Source organism: Staurois parvus, unplaced genomic scaffold, assembly GCF_062004578.1.
Source record: "Staurois parvus isolate SC_StPar_1 unplaced genomic scaffold, SC_StPar_1.0 ptg000415l, whole genome shotgun sequence".
NCBI classification, from domain to species: domain Eukaryota; kingdom Metazoa; phylum Chordata; class Amphibia; order Anura; family Ranidae; genus Staurois; species Staurois parvus.
In genome coordinates this window covers 5,156,545-5,164,853 of record NW_028318211.1, presented here as the reverse complement: position 1 = coordinate 5,164,853, position 8,309 = coordinate 5,156,545, and positions in this window count along the sequence as shown.

The following is an 8,309-nucleotide window of genomic DNA, read 5'->3' as shown; positions in this document are numbered from 1 at the left end:
TTTCTTTGTTGTTTTTTGTTTTTGCTGTCTTTGTCCCTCTGGGGAGAATTACTATCATTTCCTGTGCTGTATACACAATATGAAGTGAGAGGATATTTCTGCAAAATAAGGGAAAATCCCCTTTAAGGCTGGCTTACATTTTCCAACAAGCTGGTTTGAGAGAAGTACATCATTAGATTGACTTCTCTGGAACAGGAACGTCATAGATGGATGGAAATTTGGCTGGTCCTTGCTGAACTGATCAAATTTTGATCCATTTATGGCTAGCATAATGCAGTTCTCACCAAAACAAATATCTCCAGGGGAAAGTTTCACAAGATTTTGTATGTTCTCTCACTTTTGATCCTGGGGACAGGTGTGTCCAGATGATGAATCTCCCCAGAACACAGAAAGCAATGCAAACAGCAGATGTTACAACCTTTTCTAAAATATAAAATTAAAAAGTTTGACTTTAGCTGTAACCATGTCCCTCTAAGCCACATCTACTGGGATGTGGCCTTAAAGTGGAGTTCCACTCACTCTTTAAAAAAAAGAAGTCAGCAGCTACAAAAACTGTAGCTGCTGACTTTTAAAAAAACAGCCACTCACCAGTCCCACTATCCCACAGTGCCCCCGCCGCAGCCCGTTTCACCAGCCATCCTGTATTCCAGGCGCCTGCATCTTCAGTGTGGGCAACCAGCTGTGACAGCTTGCGGCTTCACAGCCGGGTGCCCACTGCACATGAGCGAGTAGCGCTGCGCCTCCTGAATGGTCCCGTAGTCTTCTGGGACCTGTCACGTGTCCCACAAGACTACGTGGAGGGAGGGTAGGAGGACAACTTCCACTTCCGATCGCCTAGGCGATTGCAGCGGAAGTGGGAGCGGGTACCTGTCAATTTTGGGTACCCGCTCCCCCCCACTCCCCATAGGTGCCAATCCTTAATCCCCCTGGCGGTATTCCCGAGTGTAACTTTCAGTACCAGAAGCGGTAACCCCGAGCTACACCCGGGATTACACTGCAGCGTTGCTCTGGGATCCCTCCAGTACTGCCCTGCGTTCCCACAATGCCCCCCCTGCATCTCCTCTGGCCGATGCCAGTATCCGTCTTCCGGGTTCCATTCCCTGCGAGCGTCGGGACGTACGGATGATGGAACCGGCGGGAAATTCAAAAATGCAAAAATTTGACATTCACTCAGTACACTAAAATCTGATAGTATTACATTACTGTATCAAACCATTTCACATACATTTTGTCCCGAGTGCTTTGTCCTGTGTCCTGCCTGCATTTTTACTGTTCTTTCTGCCTGGAAACTGAGAAATGTCCATGGCGTCCATAAAACGTCCCTTTAGGTCAACAGCAGTTTTAGACCAGCTAGAGAACAGCGATAGTAAATTAGAACCACTTGCAGAATTGAGTGATAATAATCACATTATTGAATTAAATTTAATATTATATTATATTTTTTTATGATTATTTATTATATTATAACTTATTTCGTGTTTCAAATTTTATCATACCCGGGATGTTTACTAGACTCTTGTTCGGACAGATTTCAGTGAGTTATTCCTAAGAATTACAGGCCTACAATAAAAAACAACATATTTCCATTGAAAACAATGTACCGCTTTGAGCACAGAAATACTGACATAATCAGACCGCTAGGGAGGTTAATGGGGAGCGGGGGATCAATCTTTAAAGCCGAACTTCCCCTTTTGGGCGGAACTCCGCTTTTAAGTAGCGCTCATTGCCGAAGCTTAGTTTGTTTCCTGGTATATTGTTACCTTATTATATGGGTTTCTTTCAAGTGCTTCTGTTTTTTTTACCACAAGTTTTAGGATCACACTGCTGCAAACCCAATGTCGTGTGACTTGATTGCAATTTCCTTGTAACTTCCTTGTGACTTTTGTGATTTAAAATTGCAGTCTAAGGCTCTCAAGTCACACCAAAGTTGTAGAAAAGTATTGCAGGAACCTTTTTGTCACTGTTGCTTGATTTGCATTGATTATTATGATTAAAATGGCACCTATTGAAATGAATGTGTTTTGGCTTGTCATGCAATTTTACGTGTTGCAATGTGCATGATAAGTTGCAGCAGTGTGAACTGGGGCTTAGTGACCATTCACACCAGTGGTCGTGCGTTATACTTTGAATAAGTGCCTACTGGTGTGCACTGTGAAGGGATGATGTACCATGTTGTTACAACATATCACACTGTTTAACTTTTGTTTTTCTTTTCTTCAACTTTTTAATCTGTCACAATATACACTGTTGCATACAAATGCATTCTTTCCTACCTTTTTTCAGTGCACGCTAACAATACATCCTGTTGCTGTGAACTCAAATAATAGGACATAAGCCAGTTTGTTTTGTATATGATTTGGAACTATGTTTAGCAATGCTGCTCAATGCAGCCTAACACATATGGTCTGATTTTGGTAGGTTAGGGTGCTGCTGTTAAATGGACTGGAAGGTCACCATGCCCTGGAATATGAATGTTTTCTTATACTTTAGTAGAATCATCAGAGTGCAATGACCTGTGAGCCAGGGTCTGATATGAATGATTCACAGTGCTCTGTAAAAAGCTGTATAATGTGATAGCACTATAAAAATAAAGGAATAAATCATAATTACCCTAAAGCAGAACTCTAGGCAAACATTTTTTATACATGTCCTAGTTGCTGATTTCCTACCTTTTCTGAATATGTTACCCATCTTCTTGTTAGCTCAATAGTTGCTCTGAAATAGGTTGATGATTTTTAAATCAAACTGTTAATTTGTTAATTCCCATGGGATTCCTGTTTGTAAGACTGGTGGCTGCTATTCCTCCTATTTCCTAAGCCACTGTTCTTGGCACATCCCTTCAGTAGTTCTTTTTTCTTGCAGGCAGTAATGTACTTCCATCCCTGGAGACTGGCTCCCGGTCTATACTGCCCATGGGGGCTGTGTCTTAGCAATTACAGCTCAGGATACTCTGGGTCTGTCTGCCCCATCCACAACTCCCCCCCCTCCCCCCATAGACAGGAATCTCTTCCCCTCCTCTGCTGCTTTGCGATCAGCAGCCCATGTCCTAGCAACCTATTTCTTATCTCAGAAGAGAAGCAAAGGGGGGGTTGGAATTCAGAACAATCAGCATTATGACAGCCAAGGGGACACAGTCTCAGTCATCACTATTAACAGCACAGGTCAGATCCCCCCAGGATACACAAGGGACACAGGATTTAACAGTAATTATGTATGGGAAGAAGAGAGGAGAGCACACTGCCAAAGAAGGAGCCACTCACAATTAACCCCTGAATTGTCTGACACACTTACCATTTACCCATTTTAATTTGCTGTGCTTGATGGGAAATGCAGTTTCTATTTACTGCAGAGAGAGGGAGAGGATATGACGTGATCCCTGCTATTTCACCTCCTCCTCGTCAGAGCAGATGCTGTTATGTTTTGAATTAAAGAGATGCCTTCCTGAAAATTCAATTTGAGATTCGAATGGTAGGGATTATGTTAGTAACTGTTTTGTTAGTTGGAAATGTTAGTAACTGTTTTGTATAGGGAGTGTGTACGAACGGATGATTTTTTGCCCATCCCAGAGTTCTTCTTTGAAATAAACAAATGTATGATGATGTCATGGAGGGTTACAAAGGATCTGGGATTTATTTCTATCACCCATTTTAGTTTTCCCGTGTTCCAACATTCTAGTCCAGATTTGGACCACTATACTGTATTTAATTTTCAGTTCTTTTTAAAACATACAATGGAATCTAGTGGATTAGGAAAAATGTTCTAGTTATGCAGTTTCACCTTTTTTTAACCACTTCCCACCCAGCCACTGCATATAAATGGCCGAGTGGGACAAGTGGACCATCAACATCTGTCAGCGTCCCAGTGCACCATCGGTAATAATATCACCAGAGCACCATCAACATCTGTTAGCAGTGCAGCATTTACATCTGTCATAAAAACAGCAATGCAGCAATAAACATCCAAACACCATGTCTGAAAAATACACCACCGAGCAGGCATTCCAGATACTGAGATGGACAAGAGTAGTGGGTAACTCTCTCTGTCAGACTCAGATTCTGAGTATAAGCCAGATGAAAGCAGTGGGTCAGTATTGGATTCTGAGGATGAAAGAGTCCCAACAAAAAGATTCAGGCAATCTGAGGAGTAGAAAACTACCAGTAGCACTGTAAATCCTGGTGCAGTGGCAAGCACAAGCAGCGCAGCACTCCCAGATGATAGGCCAGGTACTAGTAGCATCCCATCCACAAGAATGAGGTAGGGCCCATACGAGCTTCCCAGACTTGCTTTTAAATCCCACATGGCTGCCCGTAATTCAGCAGAACCTACAATGTCTGCTTTTACAGAGCAACCAGGTCCTCAGATAGCAACGGTAAATGTTACCCCAACTTTTTTCTTTCATTTATTTTTTGATGATTTGATCATTTTGGAGCAGATCCAATACATTGCCAACTCAAGTGCATACCTGAAATACCAAGAGGACATTGTTACTATCTGGATGGCCATGCCCCTGAACTCTGATTCAGTGACCAGATTTCATGAAAGACATTTCCCCGATATCTTCCCTCTTACCCAAACATGCCACTAACCAGTTTCTGCATTCCACGTGAACTGACCTCAGCCAGGTAATCGGCCATGCTTTTTGCCTGCCTCTTGAACTGATCTTTTGCCGTGCCACTGTACAAGTGATATTCAAGATAACACGGGGGTCTCACATATATGAGGGGCACCAGATTAGTTTTTATAAGTGGATAAAGCAAAGTCTTTGGTTTTCATCAGCTTTTGTAATTCCCGGATTAGGGTCTGGAGACCAGATGATTCGAAGAGATTTGTGTGGGAAGAAGCCTCTACCCCTGTGTCCAGGTCTTACCTGATCGAATCCCCAAGCCTGATGTTTATGCCTGCTGACATCTGACCATGGCCAACCATGCCTCTGCTGCCTGGACCCTGCACTGCTTATGGATCATGTTTCTGCTATCTTCCTGCATGTCAGCCTGCTGCCTGAACTGTGTGGACTATGTTCCTGCTTGTGGCCTTGACCAATCCTTTGACTATAGGAAACACCAGTCCAATTCATCCTCTGCTGACAACTGCACTACTAAAACCACAGGTGGGTGTTTGCTTTCCAAAATGTGGTCATTTTGTGGGTGTTTCCATTGTCCTGGTGCTTCAGGGCCTTCAAAAGTGTGATCAGTAGTCAGGAAATCAGGTGTGTAATTTATGCCCCTAGAACACTTAAAGATGTTGTGCCTCTCTATATGGCTAACCTGTGAAAAGGTCTCACACATGTGGTATCACCATACTCAGGAGAAGTAGCAGAACACATTTTGGGGTGTAATTCTTGCTATTTGCTATGTCCATGCCGTGTATTATAAATATCTTATAAATTGACAACTTTGTGTGAAAAGAAAAACATTTTCATTTTCTTTCTACATTTTCCAAAAACTTAAGGAAAAAACTGACATGTTAAAAAGACCTCATTGAATATACATTGGGGTGTCTTCTTTCCAAAATGTGGTCATTGTTTGGGTGTTTCCATTGTCCTAGTGCAATTTCCTTGGGACACCTAACAATGCTCCTTGAATGTTGCACCTCTGTATGTGGCTAGGCTGTGAAAAAGTCTCACACATGTGTTATCACCATACTCATGAGAGGAACAGAATATATTTTGGGGTGTACGTCTTACTATGTCCATGCTGTGTTTTAGAAATATCTTATAAATTAACAACTTTGTGTTTAAAAAAATAACTTTTCATTTTCTTTCCACATTTTCCAAATATTTATGTTCAAAAGACTCATTATGCCTCATAGCATATACATTGAAGAGTTTGCTTTCCAAAATGTGGTCATTGTGAGGGTGTTTCCATTGTTCTGGTGCTCCAGGGCCATCAAAAGTGTGATAGGTAGTCTGGAAATCAGATCTCTAACTTATGTCCCTAGGACACCTGATGGTGCTCATTGGATATTGCGCCTCTGTATGTGGCCAGGCTGTTAAAAAATCTTACGCATGTGGTATCACCATACTCAGGAGAAGCAGCCTATGCTGTGTGAGAGAAATAACTTGTTAATATGAAAGTTTGTGAATAATAACAAAAATAGTTTTAATTTCTTCATTTTCAAAGAATTGAGAGAAAAAATTACAACTTCAAAAAAAACTTACCATGCCTCTTACTAAATACCTTGAAATGTCTACTTTCTAAAAAGGGGTAATTTGGGGGGGTATTTGTACTATCCTGGCATGTTAAGGCCTCAAGAAATGAGATAGGCAGTCAGTAAACCAGGTGTAATCAATTTTCAATTATACATACCATAGCTTAATAATATACACTAATTTGGGTAATTTTTAACAACAAAATCTGGCAGTATACATTTTTGACAAAATTTATGAAGAAAAAATACTGTACGGCAGATTTTTTTGGTTCAAAAAAAGTCACTACCGATTTTCGATTTGTGCCTATGGTGTGAGATTAAGAAAAGGATGTAAAGATGACAAGACTCTATGTTGGTGGGACTTCTTGCCCGCAGGACTGGGAGAGTCAGGACAGCTACACAGGTCTGGAAAGACTGACAAATTTGAGGTGACTAGTGAGTCCACAGAGGGGGCTGGAGGGAGTCCTGTGTTCCCGAGAAGTATGAGAGAACCCAGGGGTGCTGGGAGAACCCTATCCTGGGTCCTGGAGTGGGCCTGTACAGCAAGGCTTTGAGCTTTGAGGGTGTTCTGGCCTGACTTCATTTATACATTTCCTTCTCCTATTAACAGCGAGGGGGTTAGCACTAACAACAGCAGTGACAGGTTTTCCAGCCTGCATAAAAATGCATTTTCAACCAAATGGATAAATAATTCATATTAAAGAGCACTGAAAGGACAACTGTGTTTTTGTTTTTGCCCACATCCAAAATGCTGTCCAGGCAGTGCAGAGCTCCCATCTGCATCTGATGTCTGTTTTATTTAAATACTTTAAAGAAGGGGATTGGGGGGGGGGCTTTTTCTGCATTAAACCAACCATGTCCTCTGCAACTGAACTCCAGAGTTGTTGATTGTGTATTACGCACTATAAAATCTAGAACCTCAATGCATGACCCACCCATTTGTTTACGTTATAACAGGGACACTGAGATTTCATTAGGTGCAAGGGACAGGATGGGATTGGATGTGTCTGTGCCTTCATTGGGTTCTTTTTTTTTTTGTTGGTGCGTTGGCAGTCACCTTTCATCATGATTGACAGGGACCTGCATTGCTGGACAGGTCAATGGATGTACATTGTGGAACTTTATTGCACAATTGTTTTTTGTTTTTAGTCTTTTTTTCCATTTATTTTCACCTAGTGACTTAGCCAGTAACACACTTCCTGTCCTAGGGTGTCTCCTTTATCCATGGAGGAGCAGAGGAGACACCCTTGGACCACTGTCTGGAGAGGGTAGCATTAGAAAGACTAGTCGATTTATATAGACCTTACGTAAGTGACTAAAAACCTAAAGCCTAACTCGGGCTAACACTTTTTATCCCAAAAGGAACAAAGGTTTTACATAATGAATAAAAGCTGACCAATGTAAGCTCCCCTGTCAGTGGTAAATGGTTTGTGTCAACCCTCCAGCTACTACTTTGGTAGGACTTTGTTTAGATGGGAAGTTTCAAAATAATAACCAGGTGAAAATAAAGAACAAAAAGCATTAAAGAATAAAGAATAAAAAACGAATGCACCCATCACATTTAAGAATCGGTAAACTGCAATATATTAACATTTGGCTTTTGGGTTTAGATACACTTTAGGTTACAAGAGCAGTTAAATATAACATAGTGTAAATCCAAAGTACAGGATAGCTCAACAATGCAATGCATCAAAAAAAAAAGGAACTGTAGAAGAAGTACAATGAGCAGGGTTGTTTGCATAGTTATATGTCAAGATGATAAAATATATGGTATAAGTAGCCAATGAAAGTCACAAAGTCCATGAGCTGTTGACATCTTTGGTTGGATGAATATATCATAGCCAGAGTTCCCATATATAGAGGTATTTAGAATGGTTATCATTTAGCATGCTTGTTAATTGTTCAATAAGCATGATAGTAATCATTTTATTCTATCCCAGGAAGGATGGGTGTTGTTTTTTACTTGTTCCTACAATTATACGTTTGGTAATACTCTTTACTTTACTGTGTAGCATGATGATTGCTTTTACAATAATAGCTTTCAACTTAGTAAATGCAGAACTGTCTTTTTGGGTAACTTTTCAAAAATGTAATAAGGAAGTTCATATTTATTAATAAGCTGGAAGTTGCCATTTCAGGAAGCACACTTCTAAGTACTCATG